This window comes from Oryctolagus cuniculus, chromosome 12, assembly GCF_964237555.1.
Source record: "Oryctolagus cuniculus chromosome 12, mOryCun1.1, whole genome shotgun sequence".
NCBI classification, from domain to species: Eukaryota; Metazoa; Chordata; class Mammalia; order Lagomorpha; family Leporidae; genus Oryctolagus; species Oryctolagus cuniculus.
In genome coordinates, this window is record NC_091443.1 from 56,734,998 (window position 1) to 56,748,179 (window position 13,182).

The following is a 13,182-nucleotide window of genomic DNA, read 5'->3' on the forward strand; positions in this document are numbered from 1 at the left end:
GAGGAAAACCTGGAAGACATTAGTCCACATGAAATAATCCAGACACATAAGGAGAAGTACTACTTACATGTGAGATCTAAAGTGGTCAAACTGAAAAATAGAGTAAAATGGTGGCTTCCAGGGCCTGGTAGAAGTAGGGGAAATAAGAAAGCATTAGTGAAAGAGTCAAGTTTCAGTTTTATAATGTGAATAGGTTCTAGAGAATTACATGCATGGTGACCATAACAATCCTCTACTGTACATACTTACAAGTAGCTTACAGGGTAGATCTTATTATGTGTTCCTATCATACATGTCAAATAATAAATAAAAGGCAGGAGGAAAATTTTGGAGGTGATGGATATGTTTATGGCATAGATTGTGCTGATGTGAACTCAGGTATATACTTATTTACAAACTCATCAAATTATACACATTAAATATACAAAGCTTTCTGTTTGTTAATCATACTTCAATAAAGTAGTAAAAAAAGAGAAAAAAGCTCCTTATAAATTGCTTGCTCAGGAAAGCAGAACTGATCAGATGAGAGCAAGATGCAAACCACTGCTTGTAGCTATTGAGCCTTCATCCTGTGTCAAACACTGTTGGAATATTTTCTGAGTGCCTATTTTGCCCCAAGTATGTTTCCATACATGATAGACATAGAAGGCAAGAAAATATATAAAATAAAGCAAAAAATTTCCCTTCCGATGTGGGCACAGATTTTTGAACAAGAAAAATAAACAGTATAATAAATGGTGATCAGTGTAATGGAGAAAACATGTCAGGATTTGCTAAGTGACTAACAGTGGTGTTCAGAGAGAGGAGTCAGGCTAGATGAATATGTAGAGGAAAAATTTGGAGGAAGATTGGGTGTCCAGTTTGGATGTAGTCACTGTGTGAAGTTTATCAGACACAAAGTGGAGATGGCTCTCCTGAAGGCATACACTTGAGAACTTCCTGCATGTGAGACAGTAAAAAGAACAATTGGATGGTAGTGGATAGAAAAGAAAATAGAAAGTCCATCCTATCCCATTATTTAAAGATTCAGGACATGAAGAAATGCCAGAATATGAAACTGACCATGAGAGTACAATGAGAGGAGAGAAAAACTAGGTTTGGGAAGTCAAAATGAAGGAGGTCAACTATGCTAAATGCTGTAGATAGGCCACGGGAGGTGAGATGGGGCCAGCACGGTGGAAATTATTAATGTTCCCAACAACAGCACTTTTGGTGGAGTGGTGTAAATGCTTTCAAGATAAGGGAAAGAGGAATCAGAAACAGGAATCAGAAACAGGAATCATCCTGTTAAGATTTTTAAAATTTACTTTGAAGGCAAAACAACATAGAGAGAGAAATGAGAGAGAGAAATTAGAGAGACATCATGAAATCTTCCATCTGTTAGTTCACTTCCCAACTGGCTGCAACAGTCAGGTCTTGGCCAGGCTGAAGCCAAGCGCTAGAAACTCCATTGTGGTTTTCCACATGGATGACAAGGACCTAAGTGCTTACACCATCTTCCATTGCCTTCTCAGATGCACTAACAAGAAGTTGGATCAGAAGCAGAGCACCCAGAACTTGAACCAGCATTGCCATATGGGATACTGGCATTGCAAGTGACAGTTTAACCCGCTGCATCACAATGCTTGCCCTCTGCAGGTTTGGTTCTTAAGAAAAGGGAGATAAATGGAGATGCATTCAGAGGCAGACATGCGAGTCAAGAGAAGACCTTTTAACTGTTATTTTTTCGTGATAGAAGAAATTAGTTTGTATGCTGACAGTACTGGCTGCCTAAAAAAGAGGAAAAGATAAAATGGAAAAAGAGAGGAAATTTCTGATATGTTCCTTGTGTAGGAGAGTGAAGATGGGGCCTGATGCCTGAGTGCAGACAGACATCTGAGGTACCAGGAGGAAAGGCATGATACGTGGGCATAGACCCTGGTCACTAAATGGAGGTAGCAGCTTGAGATCACGAAAATTATGTTCTGATTTGTTTTGTATTCTCAGTGTAAATGAACCTAGTCCTCAGCTGAGAATGAGGATAATAGGAAGTATGGGAGACTTAAAGTAAGAGATGCACTTGGAGGACAGTGGGAGATGAATGAGTTAAAGGAATGCAACCTTGGAGCCTGGAGTTATGGTATAGTGGATTAAGCTGCTGCCTGCGATGCCAGCATCCCATATGAGTACCAGTTCACATCCCAGCTGCTCTACTTCCAACCTAGGAAGGCAGTAGAAGATGTGAGCCCCTGCCAGGGGAGACAGCACAAGATACGGTGCCCTGCCACCCATGTGGGCGACCTGGATGGAGTTTCGAGCTCCTGGACTCAGTCTGGCCCAGGCCCACACATTGTGGCCAGTTGGGGAGTGAGCCAGTAGGCTTTGGAGTGAGACAATCGTGCTCCCTCTATTTCCACTGGGTCTGTGGGCAACCGCTAGCAGCCGCTAGCCTCCTGGGATCCAGTATGGACTCACACCATGCTCTCCCTCCAGTTATATCACACGGGTTGCTGCAGTCTGGTCTTGCCTCTGTCTCCAAGCTGCCACCTGCTCTGGCTCTCGGCTGCTGCAGTCGTGTGCTATAACTCTTCCTTTCAAATAAATTAAAAAAATCTTTTAAAAAAGAAATGGAACTTGCTATAAGTACTTAGCATTAATCGATTCACTAATCCTTACAACTACTGTATGCAGTAGAAACTAGTGTCTACATGTATAATAAAGAAGGAATTTGGCCAATTAGATATGTGCAGTACAGCCAAACCTCCTGAGAGGAAGATTCCATCAGCCAAGGTTGAGAATGGGGCCACATGGGCTATAGACCTGCCTCACATTCTGAAGACCTTCAGGAATCCATTCTTGTGTGTTTTTATAATCTGCTTAATATTTTTAACTGGCTGAACCTCTATTCCACATGATTAAAATAGTTTAACTAACACACCATTATAATTAAAATCTTAAAAATGACCCGATTCCTTCTCTACTGATCACTGGGCATGGTGGGAGGCAGGGTTCCATCTGTCTCTAGCAACAGTTCTGAGCCCTTTGTCTCTTGGTCCAAATCTAGTTAGATTTCCTGCAAGCTCATATGTTTCTGATTCTAGTTCAAGAACAGTTTTGATCCTTATAGTTAAGGCAAAAAAAAAAAAGCATTACATAAGAATGACAGATATCAATTCCAAGGTGGTAAATTAGGGAATGACAGGATGCATTAGACTAGGGCTAAACAGTGAAAGAAAGGGGTGTAGGAAGTACACTTTCAGGGGAGAATTAGAGAGAAAATCACACTAGAAATCCTACAAGAGGAGGAGGAACCCCATGGAACTGTGGGGGGTGCAGACACACAGCATGAACAGAAGCAGCACACGACTGCAGCAGCCGAGAGCCAGAGCAGGTGGCAGCTTGGAGACAGAGGTAAGACCAGACTGCAGCAACCCGTGTGATATAACTGGAGGGAGAGCATGGTGTGAATCCATACTGGAGCCCAGGAGGCTAGCGGCTGCTAGCGGTTGCCCACAGACCCAGTGGAAATAGAGGGAGCACGATTGTCTCACTCCAACTCCCCCACAATAGCATCCGATGCCTGGCTGAAAAGGTGCTGGCACCATTTGGGGTCTGGGCTGCAGCTGTGCAAACCTTTGTGTGTGTGTACAGCACCTGGCTCAAAAGGGCACCACTTTCACAGCAGTACTGGCAGCAGTAGCAGGGAGAAACATTCAGCCAGTGACTCTTATGTACACACGTGATCCAGTGATTCTAGCAGAGGGAACCATCTGCAGTCCCCACTGACTTTGAGCCCAGCTGGGAGTTGGCTGGGCAACCACACAGGACAGTGAGGAGCCTGCAGCATCCCAGGTCCAAGATGCCTAGGTGGAGCTGTTTTGGGGAACATCCGCCTCTCTGTTGACGAGACAGGCTGTCAGGGCAAATAGAAACCTTGGTACCCAGCGACTATGGGAGCCTTGTGTGCTGAGACTGTGGGGACTCAGTAGCTACATGAGAAGGTGCAGGGGTCTTTGGGCAATCACCGGGGGGTGGCTCTACCTGCTCACTGTGCTCAGTTAAGACTGCACAGATCATTTGTGCAGTTCATATGGTGGCATGGAACACACTGGGAACTAATACCAGGACATTGAGGTCTACCACCAACAACTTGGGTGTCATCCGCATCCTGGAGCCTTGACCAGAGCTCCCGGCCACACCCACCACACACCTCTTGATATTCACTGAAGGCGCAGACATCACACTAAGCCACAGAGGCACAGATCAAAGATAAAAGCCATTAGAGGGCCGGCGCCGCGGCTCACTAGGCTAATCCTCCGCCTTGCGGCGCCGGCACACCGGGTTCTAGTCCCGGTCGGGGCACTAGATTCTGTCCCGGTTGTCCCTCTTCCAGGCCAGCTCTCTGCTGTGGCCAGGGAGTGCAGTGGAGGATGGCCCAAGTCCTTGGACCCTGCACCCTATGGGAGACCAGGATAAGTACCTGGCTCCTGCCATCGGATCAGTGCGGTGCACCGACCACAGCGCGCCGGCCATGGTGGCCATTGGAGGGTGAACCAACGGCAAAAGGAAGACCTTTCTCTCTGTCTCTGTCTCTCTCACTGTCCACTATGCCTGTCAAAAAATTTAAAAAAAAAAAAGAAAAAAAGCCATTAGAGGAATAAAACAAAAATAAATCCCACAAATGCCTAAAAATAAGTGCAGAAATTCAAAAAACAAGAATAAGGAAGACACTATGACCCCAACAAAGGAACACAACAATGTTCAATATTAGAATGTGAAGATGAAGAGATTGAGGAAATGCCAGAAATGGAATTCAAAAAATTAATCATGAGACTACTCAAAAGCAATCAGAAGCAAATCCATGAACTAAAGAAAACCATACCTGATATGAATGAAAATTTTTACATGAAATTAAGATTTTAAAGAGAAGTCAAAATGAAATATTAGAAATGAAGAATTCAATATATCAATTTAAAAATGTGGTGGAAAGTCTTAACAGACATGGTGAGGCAGAAGAAAAAATACCTAGACTAGAAGACAAATCTTTGGAAATATTACATACAGTCAAACAAACAAAAGCAACCATAAGAAAATAGAAAACTTAAAACACTTTTGGAGATATATGGGTTACTATCAAAACACTCAACATACACGTCTTAGGAGTTCCTGAGGTCTGAAAAGAGAATGGACTAGAAGAACTATTTAGTGAAATAATTACAGAAAAATTTCCCAATTTGGAGAAAGAAAGTGGACATCCAAATAGAGGAGTCACACAGAACTCCTAACAGACATGACCAGAGAAGACCTTCACCACAACACATTATAGTCAAACTTCCCACAACAAAACATAAATATTCTAAAATGTGCATGAGAGAAATGTCACATTACTTTTGGCAGATCTCCAATTATACTCACAGCTGACTTCTCCTCAGAAACTCTATTGGCTAGAAGAGAATGGTGAGATAGACTCCAAATCTTGAGAGAAAAAAGCTGTCAACCCAGAATACTGTACCCTGAAAAGCACTTATTTATGAATGAAAGTTAAATAAAGACCTTCCACAACAAACTTAAATTGAAAGAATTTTACACCACCAAAGATGCTTAAGAATGTGCTACATACAGAAAGATAGCCATCATTATGCAGGAATGTGAAGGCAGAAAATCCCCCAGTAAAAGTACCAAATAACTTCAAAATACATAATAGGAATATTTACGGAAAAATGGCAGGGCCAAGTCTTTACTTATCAATAGTCAGCTAGAATGTAAATGACTCAACACTCCAGTTAAATGATACAGATTGGCTGAATGGATTAAAAAACAAGACCCATCTATTTGCTGCATACACGAACATACCTTACCAACAAAGATACACATGGACTGAAAGTAGAGGATGGAAAAAGATATTCCATTCTAATGAAAAGCATAAAATGGTAGGTATTGCCATCCTAATATCAGACAAAATAGATGTTAACATAAAAACTGTTAAAAGAGATAAAGAAGGGCACTATATAATGTTCAAGGGACCAATTCACAAGAAGATGTGACTTATAATTATGTACTCACTCAATTACAGGGTGCCTGGTTATTTAAAAGAAATGTTAATGAATCTAAAGGGAGATATACACTCCAATACATTAGTAACAGGTGACTTCAACACCCCACTTTCATCAATGGACAGGTCAACTGGACAGAAAATCAACAAAAAACAACAGAGCTAATTGACTCTATGGACCAAATGGACCTAACTGGTATCTACAGAACTTTTTACCCCACAGTTGCAGATTATACATTCTTCTTATTAGCGCATGGACGTTTCTCTTGGATATACAATATTCTAGGCCATAAAGCAAGTCTCAGCAAATTTAAAAATACTGAAATCATGCCATGCATCTTCTCTGACAATAATGGAATGAAGCTGGAAATCAACAACTCAAGAAACTCTAGATGATATACAAACACAAGGAGACTGAACAACATAGTCCTGAATGAACAGTGGGTCATAGAAGATATCAAAAGAGAAACCAAAAAATTTCTGGAAACAAATGAAGTCAACAATACATCATATCTAAATTTCTGGGATACAGACAAACCAGTGTTAAGAGGGAAGTATATAGCAATTGGTGCCAACATGAAGAAATTGGAAAGGTACCAAATAAATGAGCTATCAATACATCTCAAGAGGCTAGAGAAACACATCAAACCAAACACAAAATTAGTAGGAGGAAAGAAATAATTAAAATTAGAGAAGAAATAAACAAAATTGAAGCTAAATAAATAATACTAAAGATCAGTGAACTAAAGAGTTGTTTTTTTTTTTCAAAAAATAAGCAAAATTGATACACCATTGGAGCAACTATCCAAAAAAAAAAGAGGAAGAAGACTCCAATCAATAAAATCAGAGGTGAAAAATGAAATGTAACAACCAATACCATAGAAATCAAAAGAATCATCCAGAATAACTATAAATAGCTTTAGGGCAACAAATTGGGAAACCTAGAAGAAACAGACAGATTCCTAGGCACATACAGCTTCTAAAATTGAGGCATGAAGACCTAGAAAACCTAAACAGACCAATAACCAAGAAGGAAACTGAATCAGTAATAAAGACCCTCCCCCTAAAAAAGCCCAGTACTGGTTGGCTTCACTGCTAAATTCTACCAGACTGTTAAAGAAGAACTAATTCTAATTCTTTTCAAGCTATTCAAAACAGTTGGAAGGGAGGGAATCCTTCCAGACTCCTTCTGTGAAGTCTGCATCACCTTAATTCCTAAGCCAGAGAAAGATGTGACAGAGAAAGAAAACTACAGACCAATTTCCCTGATGAACATAGATCCAAAAATCCTCCACAAAATGCTAGCCAATTGAATCCAACAACACATCAGAAAGATCATTCACCTGGACCAAGTGGGATTTATCTCTGGTATGCAGGGATGGTTCAAACATTCACAAATCAATGTGATACATCACATAAACAAACTGAAGAATAAAAATCATATGGTTATCTCAATAGATGCAAAGAAAACATTGGATAAAATCCAATATACTTTCATGATGAAAACCTTAAGCAAATTGGGTATAGCAAGAACATTTCTCAACACAATCAAGGCAATTTATGACAGACTCACAGCCAGCATCCTATTGAATGGGGAAAAGTTGGAAGCATTCCCCTTAAGATCTGGAACCAGACAAGGATGCCTTCTCTCACCATTGCTATTCAATATAGTACTGGAAGTTTTAGCCAGAACCATTAGGAAAGAAAAAGAAACCAAAGGGATATAAATTGGAAAGGAGGAAGACAAACTATCCCTATTTGCAAAGGACATAATCTTAAATACAGAGGACCCAAAAGATCCCACAAATAAACTATTGGAACTCATAAAAGAGTTTGGTAAAGTAGCAAGATATAAAATCAAGGCACAAAAATCAATAGCCTTGTATACACAGATAATGTCATGGCTGAGAAAGAACTTTTAAGGTCAGTCCCATTCACAATAGCTCCAAAAAGAACTAAATACTTTGGAATAAATTTAACCAAGGATGTCAAAGATCTCTAAAGATGAAAATCACAAAACACTAAAGAAATAGAAAAAGACAAAAAATAGAAAAATCTTCCATGTTCATGGACTGGAAGAATCAATATAATCAAAATGTCCAAAAAAATGTCCATATTACCAGAGGCAGTTTACAGAGTCAATGCAATCCCAATCAAAATACCAATAACATTCTTTGCAGATTTAGAAAAAATGATGCTAAAATTTATATGGAAACACAAGAGACTTCCAAAAGTTAAAGCAATCTATAGAACAAACACAAAGCTGGAGGCATCACAATACCAGATTTCAAGACATTCTACAGGGCAGTTATAATCAAAACAATCTGGTACTGGCATAAACATAGACTTATAGTTCAGTAGTACAGAATAGAAACTCCAGAAATCAATCCCTATAGCAAGGACAGTCTCTTTAACAAATGGTGCTGAGGAAACTGGATCTCCATGTGCAGAAGTTTGAAACTAGACCCATACCTATCTTCTTACACAAAAATCCATTCAAAATGGTTCAACAACCTAAATCTACGACTCAATACTATCAAATTACTAAAGAACATTGGGGAAACTCTGTAAGACATTGGCTTTATTCAAAGACTTCTTGGAAAATACCCCAGAAGCACAGGCATTCAAAGCCAAAATTGGCAAATGAGATTACATCAAGCTGAGAAGCTTCTGTACTGCAAAAGAAACACTCAGCAAAGTGAAGAGGCAACCAACAGAATGGGAGAAACATTTTGCAAACTACATAACTGATAAAAGGTAACATCTGGAATTTATAAATTGCACAAGGAATTCAACAACAACAAAACAAACCATCCAGTTAATAAATGGGCAAAGGACAGTAGCAGGTATTTTTCAAGAGAGCAAATTCAAATAGCTAACAAACACTTAAGAAAATGCTCAGGATCATAAGCCATCAGGGAAATGCAAATCAAAACCAAAATGAGGTGCCACTGGGGAAGACAGTATGTAGATACCTCAGAAATCTGAATATTCCTACCATATGATCCAGCCTTCCTACTGCTGGGAATTTACCCAAACCAAAAGAATTCAGCATTTGAAAGAGTTATCTGCACCTATATATTCATTGCAGCAAATTCGTAATAGTGAAAATATAGAATCAACCCAGATGCCCATTGACTATTGACTGGATAAGGAAATTATATATATAAATAATATATATAATATATAATATGTAATATATACACACACACGCACACACTATGGAGTATTACTCAGATTTTTAAAAAATGAAATCTTGTCTTTTGCAACAAAATAGACACAACTGGAAACCATTATACTTAGTGAAATAAGTGAGTCCCCCCCCCCCCAAAAAAACAGATATCATGTTTTTCCTGATCCATGGTAACTAATAGAGTACCTGAAATGTAATGTAATAGACTGACTGTTTACAGCCCTTGTCTCTTCCCTTTGAAGAACAGTGTTTTTTCTCTCTCTCTCTTCTTTTTTCTTCATACTATTTGTTGAAATCTTTTACTTAATTTAGGGTTAACTATATGATCATTAAGTAAACTGAAAATAGATCTTTGTAAAAAGTAAGAGTGAGGATGTGAGCGGGAGGAGAAAGAAGGGTTGGAGCATGGGCAGCAGGGAAGGTAAGGGGGGAATTGTCACTATGTTCCTAAATCTGTGTATATGAAATACATGAAACTTGTATAACTTAAATACAATTTTAAAAAAAGAATGACAAATATTGTCTCTTAATAACTATGACCTTTCCTAAGGAATGAAAGTGATTATTTAAATACAATGAAAAGGAGTTGGAATATTTATTTAGCATTTTGCCCCTTTAAATTGATCAGGTTTTCATGAACCACTTCTCTAATTCTAATTTTGGAAGATATTTATGAGTATAACTCAATTTGCCAATTAATAAAAGTATTTTTACTATCACGATTCATTACTTTTCTTTGGTTCCAGACTTACAATTTTACCTTCATGTGTTAATACAAATGGTGACAACTATTTTTGTGTTGACATTCAGTAGGGTTTCAAGTACTTTAATTAAAAATATGTATAACCACACATATCTGTCAAGTGTTAATTAAATAATTTTTCTGCCACCTTCTCCATTTTAAGTAGCAATTATGACTTTGGCACATGTCTTTCAGAAAAGGAAATATCTAATTTTCTGGTTTTTGAGCACTACACAAGGAAAGATAGTACTCCATGGCTTAAAGCAGCCTAACCAAAACCTGACATAAAGATCCTCATTCAGGTTCTAGTTTTGATAAGTTAACCCAAATTAATCTGAATTTGGTTTGGAAAAGCTTTTTCTGACTCACTTCAGTCTAAACATATAAATTCAGAAATTTTATTTTTCTGCCTCACTTCCATCTAAACAAATAAATCATATGAAAGCAAATTTGCCACAACTAACCCTTGGATACCAATGCTCCTTTTAATGACCTAAAAACCCAGATCCTTTCTCTTCATTATTGTCTATTTTTCAGATTCCAAACTAAACCAAAATTAAGGGAATAATATTTCAGGGTTTTAAATGACTCCATTTAAATCTGTCTGTTCTCTAAGAACACATTTTAAAAATTTTGTTTCAAGAAACCCCAATCACTATTTAAAAAAAAAGGATAACATCAATATCAGTTACTTTGTATAATGATGTGAAGACACAAGTAAAAAAAAAAAAACAGATTAATGGATGCCATTGTTGTACTGACAGTTCTATTATATGACATTTATCATAAGCAGCAAGATAGATTATGTTCCCGTCAATAAAGCATGCACTTTCTTTACTTTTGGTATTTAGCAGAAAGCAGTTATAGCTATGCTTTTTTCATTTATTCATGCAATAAGTATTTATTGAATGCCTGCTATGTGTTAGTCACTACACTAGTAACTGAGTATACACAATTAAGGGAAATGTATGCTTGAGGAAAACACAAGCATATTTACAGAAATACACTCTTGTTTAGGGAACAAGTCTCTAAGGAAAAATGCTTATCTGGTGGACTCATCCTAAGCACCAAATTTTGATTGCATTTGTAATTTTTAGTCAGGTTGAATTGATTCAAATAGCTATCTATCATAGTACTTGATAGGTTATTTCTAATTTTTGTCAAGTTTATCAAAGAAATGAGAAAGTTTGAATTTGCAATGATAATAATAGTATACCATCTGGTTAACTTATACATAGCCGAATAATAGATTGATATGGAGATAGATAGAAGCAGAATAAACATGAATGCTATGTCAGAGTTGTGGAGGATTAACTTCCAATCTGTGTTACTATGAATTGGTACATACTCTGTTTTTCGCTCTGGACCCTTTTACCTTCACTCAAATTCTATTGAACCTCCCTTTGGGTTCCCATATTATTGATGCTTCATGCTGGTCTCATCTTAAATAGCTGCTTCTTTCTATCAAGGTACTTGTTGCTAATTTTAGAGAATTCCATATTTTGGTTTGCAAATGCACAGATTCAGACATTATGTAACACAATTATCATCAATTTTATTGCTTAGGAAATTTGTTTTGTTAAGTAAGGTTGGCAGAATGCTTGCCAATATACACTCATTAATTGGGAAGTTTCTTGATTTGCATATTGTTGATGCTTTCTCTCTGTCTCTGTTCTGAATGTTTCCAAAGCCTCTGTAGGAAGAATACCATATGGGTTGCATCTGAACTGAAAAAAGAATTCTACTGCACAGAAATTACAGGTGCCATAATTCTGCTTTGATCCGTTAACCATTAAATACCTTTTATTGTTTCACATTATCAAAATTCTAAGAGACCACATCCTGGCAAGTGACTTTACATTTAAAATGGAGGTACCTTTGAAATGCTGTCAGATGAAAGACTGGGTAATTAATTGTTCTAAAGGTTGAAGAATTTGTGAATGTCTTCACAAAGGAGGTGACATCTAAAATAAGCATTGCAAAAAGACTAGGAGCTTCCCAGGGAAAGAAGTATAAAACGACTTTCAGACAAAAGAGGAAAGACATAAAGAGGATAAATTTTCATTACATTTTATTCAGGAATTTTTTATGTACTTATAATTATAACCCAGTTTACCCTGAGTTTTATTGCCAAAGGTGAGGACCAACTCTGGAAAACCAAGGGAAAAAGATTGTTTTCAAACTTTATGCATTTATTTTTTCCCCACAAAAACCAGCTTTCCTGAAGAGCTATTATACTCCATATTACAACATATCTGTCCTGGGGTAGACATTTGTCATAGAGGTTATGTCATCACTTGGGATGCCCACATCTTATTGAAATACCAGGTTCAAGTCCTGACTCTTTTTATGATTTCAGCTTCCTGCTATGTGTACCCCAGATTGCAGCAGGCACATTTTGGGTCCCTGCCACTCAAGTGGGAGAACTAGATTACATTCAAGACTTCTGGCTTTAGCTTGGCCCAGTCTTGCTTGTTGTGGACATTAGGGAAGTGAACCAGCAGATGGAAAGTCTCCCTCTGTCTCTCTTTCTCTCTGTGTCTCCCTGCCTTTCAAATAAAATGAAAACAAATAATTTAAAATTTCATCACTGTTCTGATTTTCCCCCTAGTATGTGAAATATAATGGAAATGCATTAATTAAATTCACTAATAAGATTCTGTAGCTATTGGGCCTAAACTCTAGGAAAACCATGCATCCCCAATTACAGCTTATTCAATCAGACTTGCCTCAAATGGTGGAGTTAGAAATGTGCCAGGGGATTCCAATACAATCCCTTCAAGGTGGCATGTACCAGTGCCATCTCACTAGTCCAAGTGATCAATTTCTGTTCACAATTGATCACACTGATAGGTCTAAGAGTCAAAGGGATCATACAAACAAGACTAGTGTCTGCTAATACTAACTGATAGAATCAAAGAGGGAGAGAACAATCCAACATGGGAAGTGAGATACACAGCAGACTCATAGAATGGCAGATGTCCTAAACAACACTCTGGCCTCAGAATCAGCCCTTAAGGTATTCGGATGTGGCTGAAGAGCCCATGAGAGTATTTCAGGCATGGAAAGCCAAGACACTCTGGCAAAAAAAAAAAAAAAAAAAAAAAAAAACCTAACTAAATGAAAGATCTCTGTGAGTGAGATCCCAGTGGAAAGAACGGGCCATCAAAGGAGGAGGTACCTTTCTCTGACTATGACCTTGTCTAAATAAGATTG